The sequence below is a fragment of the Lepus europaeus genome, chromosome Y (assembly GCF_033115175.1).
Source record: "Lepus europaeus isolate LE1 chromosome Y, mLepTim1.pri, whole genome shotgun sequence".
Taxonomy (NCBI): Eukaryota; Metazoa; Chordata; class Mammalia; order Lagomorpha; family Leporidae; genus Lepus; species Lepus europaeus.
Window position 1 is genome coordinate 28,329,840 of NC_084851.1, and position 12,054 is coordinate 28,341,893.

A 12,054-nucleotide genomic window follows, 5' to 3' on the forward strand; every position below is an offset into this window, starting at 1 on the left:
CAAGATGGAGACTCATGCAACTGGTATATGCTCCAAGCACAAGGAATAGGGAATGTTGAAAGCTGACATGAATGTCAGAGATTTTATAAATGACAACATACCAAGGGTGAACAGGGGTCACAGTTAAATGAGAGATAGACACTGCAGAAAATACATGAGTTTCAGACATAGGAATGGGGAGACATGAGGCCTGATATGGCTGCAGACACATGGGGATGGAGATACTGGGGCAGACAGAACCTGCACACACAGGATTGGGAAATATGCAAGAAAATTAAGGGATTACAGAAAAATCAGTGCTGAGAGAAAATCTGCATCCTTAAGTGAATACGTTAGGACACCACAAACTAATCATCCCAGTTTTCTTCTTAAGAATTAAAAAAGAAAAATGCATGAAGAATATTTAAATAAAGTTAGGAAAAATGTAATAGCAAACATTAATAAAATGCTGGTTTCACAAAAGTACTACAGATACATATAAGCAAGGAAAAACATTTTTTAAAATATTAACAAAATTGATAAGCCAGTAGCCGAGTTTAAGAAATTAAAACAGTGCTATTCTTTACAGGGCTCATAGAACTCACCAAGATATTAAGGTTTTGTGAAATTCTTATGAATAAAAGTTTGACTCCCAAGAGCAACTAACAGAATGGGAGAAAATATTTCCAAACTATGTAACTGATGAAGAAACTCAACAACAACAACAAAACAAACAATCCACTTAAGAAATGGTTCAAGGCTGGTGCTGTGGCTCAATAGGCTAATCCTCCACCTGTGGCACCAGCACGTGGGGTTCTAGCCCTGGTTGGGGTGCCAGAGTCTGTCCCAGTCGCTCCTCTTCCAGGCCATCTCTCTGCTGTGGCCTGGGAGTGCAGTTGAGGATGGCTCAAGTGCTTGTGCCTTGAACCTGCATGGGAGACCAAGAGAAACATCTGGCTCCTGGCTTCGGATCAGCGTGGTGCATGGGTTGCAGCAGCCATTGGAGGGTGAACCAATGGTAAAGGAAGACCTTTCTCTGTTTCTCTCTCTCTCACTGTCCACTCTGCCTGTCAAATAACTAAATAAATAAAAATAAATGGTTCAAAGGACTTGAACAGATTTTTTTTTCATAAGATGAAATTCAAATGGCCAACAGACACATGAAAAAAATGATTATGATCAGTAGCCATCAGGGAACTGAAAATAAAAAACATATTGAAGTTTTTACCTTACCCCAGTTAGAACAGCTTCATATAGCAAACAACAAACAATAAATGCTGGTGGAGATTGGGGGGAGTACCCTAAAACACTGTTGGTGGGAATGTAAACTAGGACAGCTGTTGTGGAGAACAGTATGGAGATTCCTCATAGGACAGGAAGCAGGAGAGAGGATGGCAGTATGAGTGGGAGGGACGACAGGGTGGGAAGTAGCACTATGCTCCTAAATCTGTATTTATGAAATACATGACATTTATTTACCTTATATAACTAGAAAATTATTTAAAAATTGACTCCAGAGTTAAAAATCTGCTATATTTTTAAATCCATTTTTCAAAAACACAAATATAAGATGAAATAGGAAAATTCCTATATAATTTAATGTTGAACAAATATTTGGAAATCCAAACCAACTGATCAAGAAAAATGTTCCACAGGAAAAATCTGGGTCCAGACTTATGGAACATTATACACTTCTAGGAGAAAAATAAAAAATAAATAAATAGAAAACCACTGAATTCCCCTGACTTGTTCCAAATGGGCATACACAGAATATTTTTCAATCTGTTTTTGGAAGCTAGTGTTACACATATGATGCAAACAAGACCAGGATATGCAATGAAAATGAAATCAGAAAGCATGTCTTCATAAACTGAGGTACATATATCTGAGCAAAATTTGATTATATGAGTTCAGTCACATAGGAAAGCATAACAGATCAATAACAAATGAGCTACACTAAAAACTGAAGATTTTTAGCATTCTCAAACAAAGCCTATAAATCATCCAGATAGGTGAAAAATATGAGGAAATTACATGACCAATTCAATATCCAACCAGAAAATAAATCAACTTATAACAGAATAGGAAAACACAGTGACTTCCCTCGTGTGATCAAGACAGTCTAAAATGGAGCACAGCACACTACTTAATACAGGGCCAGTGAAAGCTTTATCCTGGGAACAGATGCGGACATGACTGCCTTCTCTCCCCATCCCTTCTACACTGTACTGGAGGAATGGTCAGGAAATCAGCAAAAAAGAAACATAAAGTTTAAATATCAACTTTTAAGCAATAAAACTCAATGTATGTGGATGACACCATTATATGGTGAGATAATCCACTCTAACCTCAAGCCAAATACAACCAGTAAGTGAATTTAGCAAGACTACCAGGTAGACAATCATTATAAGTCACAGCAAGCAAACAGAAAACATTAAAGGACAAAAGGCAAACTAGCAAACACATATCTACAAGAGGAATTTAACTTATGTAATATCTTTAAACATTATTCAGACACATATTAAACACACATGCGTGCACACAAAGGACACAACAGAGAAATTACTCCAGAACATGGAGATAGCAAAAACCCAGAAGTCAATGAGGTGCCAGTAAGTCAGGAAATTCTATCTCACCTGAGTGCAGCTTCAGATCACCAGGGCTGTGCAGGTACAAGGAGGTGACCCTGCCACTGGGGAATCCAGCAGTAGAGGTGGCAGCTGCAGACCCCAGCCCAGCTCCTCACTTCCCTCACCTGGCAACAGTCCCCCAAGCCCACAATGCCAGGGAGCCTACTGATTGGCTACTGCTTTATGACATCATCTATGCCCACCCACTTTGCAAACTGTCCAACCAGACACCCTCGGGGGAGGGGCAACCACGTAATCTCGTGAGATTGTCATGTTACAGTCTCTTCCAGGCTGCACTGGGCAAAGTGTCTGTGTGGTGGCTCAGCTTTCTCCCCTCTGCAAAGAGGGAGCCAGAGACTTGAGAAGCAGGAAGTGCGGAGAGCTTAGGGCCCGGTGTCTGAGAAGGGGGAGGTGGAATGGGTGGATCCTGGTAGAACTGACTGTCCTAGTCCCTCAACTTGGACTTCCCCATGGTGAGCTCCTGAGTCTGCAGACTCCACCAGGCGAGGGCTGGGCTGGCTCTGGAATATGGGCGGCAAGCCCTGTCCCTGCACAGTAACTTAATCCACCTTGGAGGCAACAGGTGATGGCCTAAGTATGTGGGTTGCTACCACTCATGTGGGAGACCTGCATGGATTTCCTTCCCTCAACTTGGCTGAGCTCTGGCTTTGCAGACATTTGGGGAATGACCCAGGAAATGGAATCTATCTCCTTGTTCTCTGTCACTCTGCCTTTCAAAAAATAAATCTTTAAAAAGTCTAGGAAGAATTTTCTCACCAACCAGCCATCTCTTGTCCAAGAGCAATGGCTGGAAGTATGTTCTGAATGAGACATTAACAGACAAATGGCCATCAAGGCCATGGGTACATGGCAGGGCTGCTGGTGGTGGACAGTTCTATAACGTTTTAGGAGGAGTGCTCCCTCTGGACTAAACACTCAGGTATGCTCTGCACCCTTCCCTCCCTGCCCTTGCAGTAGCCTTCAGTAATGGCTCAATGCCCCTGCACCAGGATACTGTTTCCAAACTGTCTGTGGCCACAGAGAAGAGGTGGCCTGGGGAGTGGTCACTGAGGAGAGAGGAAAGTCTGGGGACCTCAGGGACTCCATTCCCTGGCCTGGAGTCCCTGCTCCTATGTCACAGGTCTGCAGCAGAGCATGCCTGTCACCTCCCTCAACCTTCCGACATCTCTATTAACATTGCCCTTGACTATGTTAGACTTGGGGATCACAATGGACTGTCCACTATCTCAAGTCAAACTCCTAGGTTTGCTACAAAGTCAACTCCTCAGTGCATCCCTGCCAGGCCATGAGGTTGGGAAGAAAGCTCCCAGCTGGTCAGAGGCTTCTGACCTGACCTGTGTTTGGTGGGGTGTGGCCTGTCCCCATCTGTGAGTGGGACCTGTTTTCTCAGCTGCAGCTCTATCAGCCCAATCCTTGGTGTCTGGAAGAACTCACCAATGAAGCTTCTGCAGTGTGTGTGTGTGTATGTGTGTGTGTATGGTGGGGGAGGGTGGTCAGGTGGCTGCTGTCCCCATTAAAATGTAGTAGTGGAAACGCTGTTCCCAGGCACTTCTGGGTGAGCTCTGTGCTTGCTCTGCCCTCTTCTCCAAGGACTCATCCAGGATGGAGCACTTCTCCATGGGCCCCTCTGACTTTTTCTTTTTTAAAGGATTTCATTCATTTTTTGAGAGGTAGAGGCACAGACAGAGAGAGAGGCAGAGAAGGAGATCTTCCATCTTCTGGTTTACTCCCCAAATAGCTGCAATGGCTAGATCTGTGCCCATCCAAAGCCAGGAGCCAGGAGCTTCATCCAGGCCTCTCATGTGGGTGCTGGGGCCCAAGCACTTGGGCCATCTTCCACTGTTTTCCCAGGCTATAGCAGAGAGCTGCATAGGATGAGGGGCAGCTGGGACTTGGACTGGCACCCATATGCAATGCTGGTACCACAGATGGAGAGTTAGCCTACTATGCCACAGTGCCAGCCCCCTAACTTTTTCTTTATGGGTGGTGAGGGTATGAGTAGCATAAGGCTTCAGGCATTGCCTGTGTGCTAAGGGAAGGTAACCATAGAGGGCCAAAGGAGCTACACCCTAGAATCCCAAGGTTCTGTGCCTGTTCCTATCTCTGCTTCTTCTCAGGTAGTTTTATTCTCTTTCTGGTTGTGAAACATGTGTCTGTCATCTAGAGATTGTGAGTCCTGCATTAGCTGCACACACACGTTTATATCTAGGGCTGGCTGGTTCAGGTGTTTTGCATTCTTCTGCAGTCTCCATGCTGCCTCAGGGAGTGCTGGCCTGTGGTCATTACAACTTTTGACTACTGGGGTCTCACCCACAATATTAGATAAGTACATCTCTAAATCCATTTAAAATAATTTCTGTGTTTAGAAATGAAGAGGTTGACATTACTGATTTGACTACATGCCTGTTTAAATGAATAACTCTGGGGCCAGTGATGTGTCTCAGTGGGTTAAAGCCCCAGCCTGCAGTGCTGGCATCCCATTATGGGTGCCAGTTCCAGTCTAGGCTACTCCTCTTCTGATCCAGCTCTCTGCTAAGTCCTGAGTAAGCAGTAAAAGATGGCCCAACTCCTTGGTTCCCTGCACCCATGTGGGGGGCCCAGAAGAAGCTCCTGGCTCCTGGCTTTGAATGAGCTCAGCTCTGGCTGTTGCAGTCATTTGGGGAGTGAGCCAGCAGAATGGAAGACCTCTCTTGCCTATCCCTCTCCCTCTCCTTCTCTCTTTCAACTAAGTAAAATAAATGCTTAAAAATGACTAACTCCATCTTGACTTAATTACTGATTTCCTGGTTGGAAGTTAATATATAATTTTCAAACTAACACTTTTTCTTCAATGCTAAAACACTGCTGCCTGACTTGTGCATAAAACTCCCTTGAGTGACCTTCCCAGTTCTCTACTTCTTTACCAAGGCATCCCTGACACCAGCACTTCTGGCATTTGGATTATAACATGTCTGTAAATTGTTCAAGAATTTTTACACCATTTATTAAGCTTAATAGTTTATTATAATAATTATTATTAGTATAGATTTTTAGAAAGCTTTTATTTAATAAATATAAATTTCATAGTTACAACTTCTGTAATTTAACAATTCCCTCCATTCCCACCTTCCCACTCCCAAACTGTCCCACTTCCTACTCCCTCTCCCATCCCATTCTTCATTAAGATTCATTTTAAATTTTCTTTATATACAAAAGGTCAACTATATGCTAAGTAAAGACTTCAACAGTTTGCACCCACAGAGACACACAAAATATAAAGTCCTGTTTGAAGACAAGTCTTACCGTTAATTGCAGTAGGTTAAGCATGTGTTGTTGGCATTCCATATCAGAGTACAGTTGGAGTCCCAGCTACTCCACTTCTAATCCAGCTCCCTGTTAGGGTGCCTGAGAAGGCGGAGGAAGAGGTTGCAACTGCTAGAGCCACTACCACTCATGTGAGAGATTCAGCTGGAATTCTGGTCCCCAGCTTCATCCTGACCAGACCTAGCTATTCTGGCCATTTTGGGAGTGAAACAGTAAATGGAATTTCTGTATCTTCTCCCTCCCAACTGCCAGTATAATTGTTGTTCACATAAATAAATAGATTTTTAAAAAATATTTTGAATTCTATGTACCATTTTTGCATAATATGCATTTTCCATGACATTTTGGAGAACTGTTTACATATATGGATTTCAAAATTTGTTGTATAGGCCGGCGCCGTGGCTCAACAGGCTAATCCTCCGCCTTGCGGCGCCGGCACACCGGGTTCTAGTCCCGGTCGGGGCACCGATCCTGTCCCGGTTGCCCCTCTTCCAGGCCAGCTCTCTGCTGTGGCCAGGGAGTGCAGTGGAGGATAGCCCAAGTGTTTGGGCTCTGCACCCCATGGGAGACCAGGATAAGCACCTGGCTCCTGCCATCGGAACAGCGCGGTGCGCCGGCCGCAGCGCGCTACTGCGGCGGCCATTGGAGGGTGAACCAACGGCAAAAGGAAGACCTTTCTCTCTGTCTCTCTCTCTCACTGTCCACTCTGCCTGTCAAAAAAAATAAAAAAAAAAATTTGTTGTATAAAGAAAAGATCCTTTAATTCAATTCTCCACAAGTTTTTGAAAACCTCTCATATTTTCATTTATTTCTATTTTCTATAAATAATATATATTTGCATTTCTTGCAAAACATTGATTGCATTTTCTTCCTCACTTCGTCCCCAATTATATCACTCTAGTTTGATTTTCATTTCTTATCTGCACAACTGTATTCTGTCTGGCAATTTCTTCTCATCTCAGTCTATCCTATGTGAAGTGATCAGATCAAACTTCTTGGAGAACAGTTTTTATGCTGTTACTCTCTTGTACAAAAGTGGTTAAGAAAATAAATATTCATATTTCATGAAGAATAAAATACAAAATCTTTAGTCAGATGATTATGGATATCATAAATCCAATGGCCTGTTAACATTTTTTTGAAAAGCAGAGTGGACAGTGAGAGAGAGACAGAGAGGTCTTCCTTTTCCATTGGTTCACCCCCTAATGGCTGCTGGGGCCAGCGCACCACACTTATCTGAAGCCAGGAGCCAGGTGCTTCTCCTGGTCATCCATGTGGGTGCAGGGCCCAAGGAATTGGGCCATCCTCCACTGCACTCCCAGGCCACAGCAGAGAGCTGGCCTGGAAGAGGGGCAACTGGGACAGAATCTGGCACCCCAACCAGGACTAGAACCCAGAGTGCTGGCACCACAGGTGGAGGATTAACCTATTATTTATTTGAAAGGCAGAATGACAGGGAAGGAACTAAAGGGAAGGAAGGAGGGAGGAAAGGAAGCGGAGGAAGAGAGGTAGAGGAAAAGGAGAAAGAGAGCGCACACAAGTTGAGTTTGGGGGTGGTTTATCTGATGATGCACTCACTGAATGCCCAGAACAGGTGGGGTTGGGTCAGGCTGAAGTACGGAACCAGGAATTCCATCCAGATCTCCCACATGGGTGTTAGAGACCTAAGTACTTGGGCCATCATCTGGTAGCACCCATGCACATTAATAGGAATCTGGGGCAGAAGCAGAAGCAAGGTTCAGTCCCAGGCATTCTGATATGTGTTGTAGGCACCCCAAGTGGTAGCTTAACCCACTGCACCATAATGCTATCACTGAAAGTTTATTTGAAATTTCTTTGATATTTTATGTTTCTCTGGCATTTTGAATTGTTTTACCTAGCTAGTACTGTGATACAGCAGGTTAATCTGTTGTCAGTGATGCTGGCATCCCATATGAGCACCATCTTGAGTCTCAGGTGCTACATTTCCCACCCAGCTTCCTGCTAATGCATCTGGAAAGAAGCAGATGATTCAAGTCATTGAGTCCCTGCCATCCACATGGGAAGCCTGGATGGAGTTCCAACTCCTGGGTTTGGCCTGACCCAGCCCCAGCCAATGTGACCATTTGGGTAGTAAGCCAGCAGATGACAGATGGATCTCTCCCCCTCACCCTGCATTTCAAATAAGTAAGTACATCTTTAAGAAATAAATTTATTTTTAAATATTTTTCTCCTTAGCTTCTAGAATAGCATTCTCCCTTGGTGCTAATGCTATCTGTTGACTTGTCTTTCTCAGTCTCTTAATCTAGCACAACAAATCTCCCAAATGTTGACATCCTGTCACAGATGTTGGCCTCTTCTGTTCTCTAAATTACAGACTCCTGAGCACCTAAATAACTCTCATGCACAACCTTGCCTATACATACCTGAGGACTCCAAAATCTTAGATTTCAGGTCTGACTTAACTTTCATTTTCAAATGACTGATGGAAAAACATGTCTGGAAGACAGCATTTAGCCTTGTGGTTAAGATGCCAATGTCTCACACTGGAGTTAATGGGTGTGATTCCCAGTTCTGGCCTCTGGGAGGCAGCAGTGTGATGGCTCAAATGATTGGGTTCCCTGCTCCTCGACCATCTCTGGGCATTGTGGACATTTGAGCAGTGAACCAGAAGGTGAAAACTCCTTCTCTTTCTGTCTCTTTACCTCTCAAATCAAAACACAAAACAAAAAAACCTATGTCTATGTTTTCCAACAAAATGACCGACTTAATGGCTAAAAGCAGTTTCATTGTTAAATTCAGCAAAAATAATTCTTGGTTGTAAATGATATTTGAATAATGAACAATTGTTAATCAACCTTATGTAATGGATCGGGAAGAGAGAAAGATGTGGACAATGCTTGTTACATTTCACTTTGATACTTTCTTCCCATGCAACCTTAAAAAATCCATGTGAGTTCATTGTGCCCAAGTTTGATGTCCTTAAACTTATGGGCTCCATCTACTTGAGGCAGGTAGTATAAAGGGAAGTGGTCAGAACCTGAGAAATCATCTTGCTTCTGCCCCAAAACAGCTAAGAGACACCAGCAAGTCATTTTACCTCTCTAGTTCTTTCTCCCTTGTAATGTAAGAGAACCATCTTTCTATTTAAAGGATTTATTCTATACATTCCTATCTTAAAGTAAGGTTCACATGACTGTGAAACATTTTGTGACTGTCAAGTCTTCTTCAATTCTACTGCATTGTTAGCAGTGTAATATCAAGCCAGCACTATAGATGAAGTGCTAAATAACATAGGACTGCCAGGGCTTATTAGGAGCTACAAATAATCATTTGAGTTCATGAAAATGTTTAAATTTAAAAATAGAATCACCCTATTATTGTTCAGAATCAATACATTGCTAATTTTTATTTATAATAATTGAATATCAGTAGCTTCATTTCTGATAGTATATTTCTAGTATTGTATATTGTAATATTGTACAATAGTATATATTGTCTACTGTAGTTATACAATATTTATAGACTAAAATTATAGGTAGCAATATTTATTGCTTTTTTCTTCTTTTATTGGATTTTATCATAGCATATGTTATTAAACCTTTCTATTTTAGATTAATGACTAAAGAGATTATCCACTGTTCAGCTTCTGGCTTTGGCCTGGCCCACTCTGCAATGCTGTAGATATTTGAGGGCAAACCAGAGGATGAAAGATCTCTTCTCACTCTCTCTTGCTGTAAGTCTGCCTTTGAATAAATAATTAAATTTATAAAACAAAGATATTATCCACTGCAAATTGAACACAATCAGAAGGAAAAATTCAAATTGGAAAGTATAATAATTTGTAAAAGATAAAGGCATTTGTTATACAGTAAAGAGATTATTATTTAACCCAGAATTCTTCTAAATTGTATGGAGGAAAAGGAGCACTGGTCACTGATGCTGACCCTTAGAGGTATACTTCACAACTCTATCTATTTTCTGGGTTCTTAAGGCACCAATATAATTGTCAATCCAAGTTTGTATCTTTAGTTATTGTAGAAGGTAGTTAATCACCTTGCCACCCACCTCCAGTCACACACACACACACACACACACACACACACACACACACTCAAAGTCTGGTTAGGAATGCAATCAATCCATTTATAAGTTTAATCTCTGGGCAACTTAATGTGATACTACAGCTATCAATTTTATGTAGCTTTGCTAATGTTATAGTAAAGCAGGACTGTTTTAAAATTTTATCATTTACCAAAAAAAATAAATAAATAAATAAAAAACCAGCCATGGTTTGTACACATTACATTTATAATTTATCTAAATATTTTTGTATTTTCAACTCTTTGTATTTAAAAGTTATTTTATTTTAATTGAACTCACAAATATTTTCACTTAAGCACTGATATCTATCTGTCTTTAAAAATTCTCTTTCCTGGCCTGTGCCGTGGCTCAGTAGGTTAATCCTCCACCTTGTGGTGCTGGCACACTGGGTTCTAGTCCCAGTCAGGGCACCGATCCTGTCCCGGTTGCCCCTCTTCCAGGCCAGCTCTCTGCTGTGGCCAGGGAGTGTAGTGGATGATGGCCCAAGTGCTTGGGCCCTGCACCCCTGGGAGACCAGGAGAAGCACCTAGCTCCTGCCATTGGAACAGCATGATGTGCTGGCCACAGCATGCCTACCCTCTTAAAGGCACCACTCTGGGGGTCTAGCACTCCAGCATAGCGGGTTAATGTATGGCCTGCTGTATTGGCGTTCCACATGGGCACTGGTTTGAGTCTCAACTGTTCCACTGCCAATCCAGCTACCTGTTAATGAGCCTGGGAGGCAGCAGAAAGTGGCCTAGTTCCCTGAGTTCTTGCACTCATATGGGAAACCTGGAAAAATCTCCTGGCCTCAGCCTAGCCTAACCCTTGTCATTGCAGCCTTTTGGAGAGTGACCAAGTAGATGGAAGGTCTCTCTCTCTCTCTCTCCTCTCTCTCTCTCTGTCTCCTTTTGTCTCTATAATTGTGCCTTCCAAATGAATAAATGAATCTTTTCTTTTAAGAAAGCCCCTACCCTGTCTCTGGCTATAGTTTCCCTTCTCCAAGTGGCCTTGCTGAGGCTGGAAGTTAGAAGAGCTAATGTTTGCTCTAAAGAAAGGGCTGAACCAATCATTTACTCATGGATATAATTATGTGTTGTTTCCTTTGGATCTTCTTTAAAATTTTTTTCTCTTAGATGGTAATCCTGAGCCATAGGCTACTATGATTATCTGATGATTCAGTTATGCAGAAATGCATAAACGGACATGCAGGATTGAAAAATAAACCATTTTTTGTTGAAATATGCTAATCAAAATATTAAAAAGAAAAAATGGTAGAGAAGATGTTCACTTCCTGGGAGATGGAATACACACACTTTTCCCTATTTCTTTCCGCTGAATACAACTAAAGCGTTTTTACATTATGGAGGAAACAAACAAAAAGTCTGAAATGGAGGAGCCAGCATTGTGTTATAGTGGGTTAAGCTGCTGCCTGTAATGCCATCATCCCATCTGGATACTAGTTGGTGTCCCAGCTGCTTCTTATCCAGTTCCCTACCAATATGCCTGGCAGAACAGCAGAAGATGGCCAAAATGCTTGGGTCCCTGCCTCATCGAAGGAGACCTTGAAGAAGCTTCTGTCTCCTGGCTTCAGTCTGGCCCATCCCTGACTGTTGTTGCCATTTGGAGAGTGACCCAATGGATGGAATATCTCTCTCTTCCTCTCTCTCTAACTGTTTTTCAAATGAAAAATCAAATCTTTAAAAAGAAAAAAGGACTGAAATGTAGAGAGAAGTAAGACAAACAACTGGAGACTAGACCCAAGGAATGAGATGATATGGTGGAAAGTTCTCTAGCTCATTCCTTTGCCTAATATATGTCACACTTGGGCCCCCACAAATGGTAACCCAGTAATGTCAGGAGAAAGACCAAAAAATGTCCCAACAAAAGCTCTATTTCCTAATCCAAATGATCAGGAAAGGAATAGCCTCACAAGACAGATCTGTGTAAGATTGTCTCTCCCTGTTGGGTGTCAACATCCAGAGAACCTGGATTTATCTCCAATCTGAAAACAAAGCAGGACCTCTTCTATAGAAAAAGCACAGTCCAAACCAGCTAC

At 42.3% G+C, this 12,054-nt stretch overlaps 1 pseudogene; it reads left to right on the top strand.

Moving 5' to 3' along the window:
- LOC133754185 (caytaxin-like) overlaps window positions 1-12,054 on the top strand; it is a 43,823-nt pseudogene that overhangs the window by 10,779 nt on the left and 20,990 nt on the right.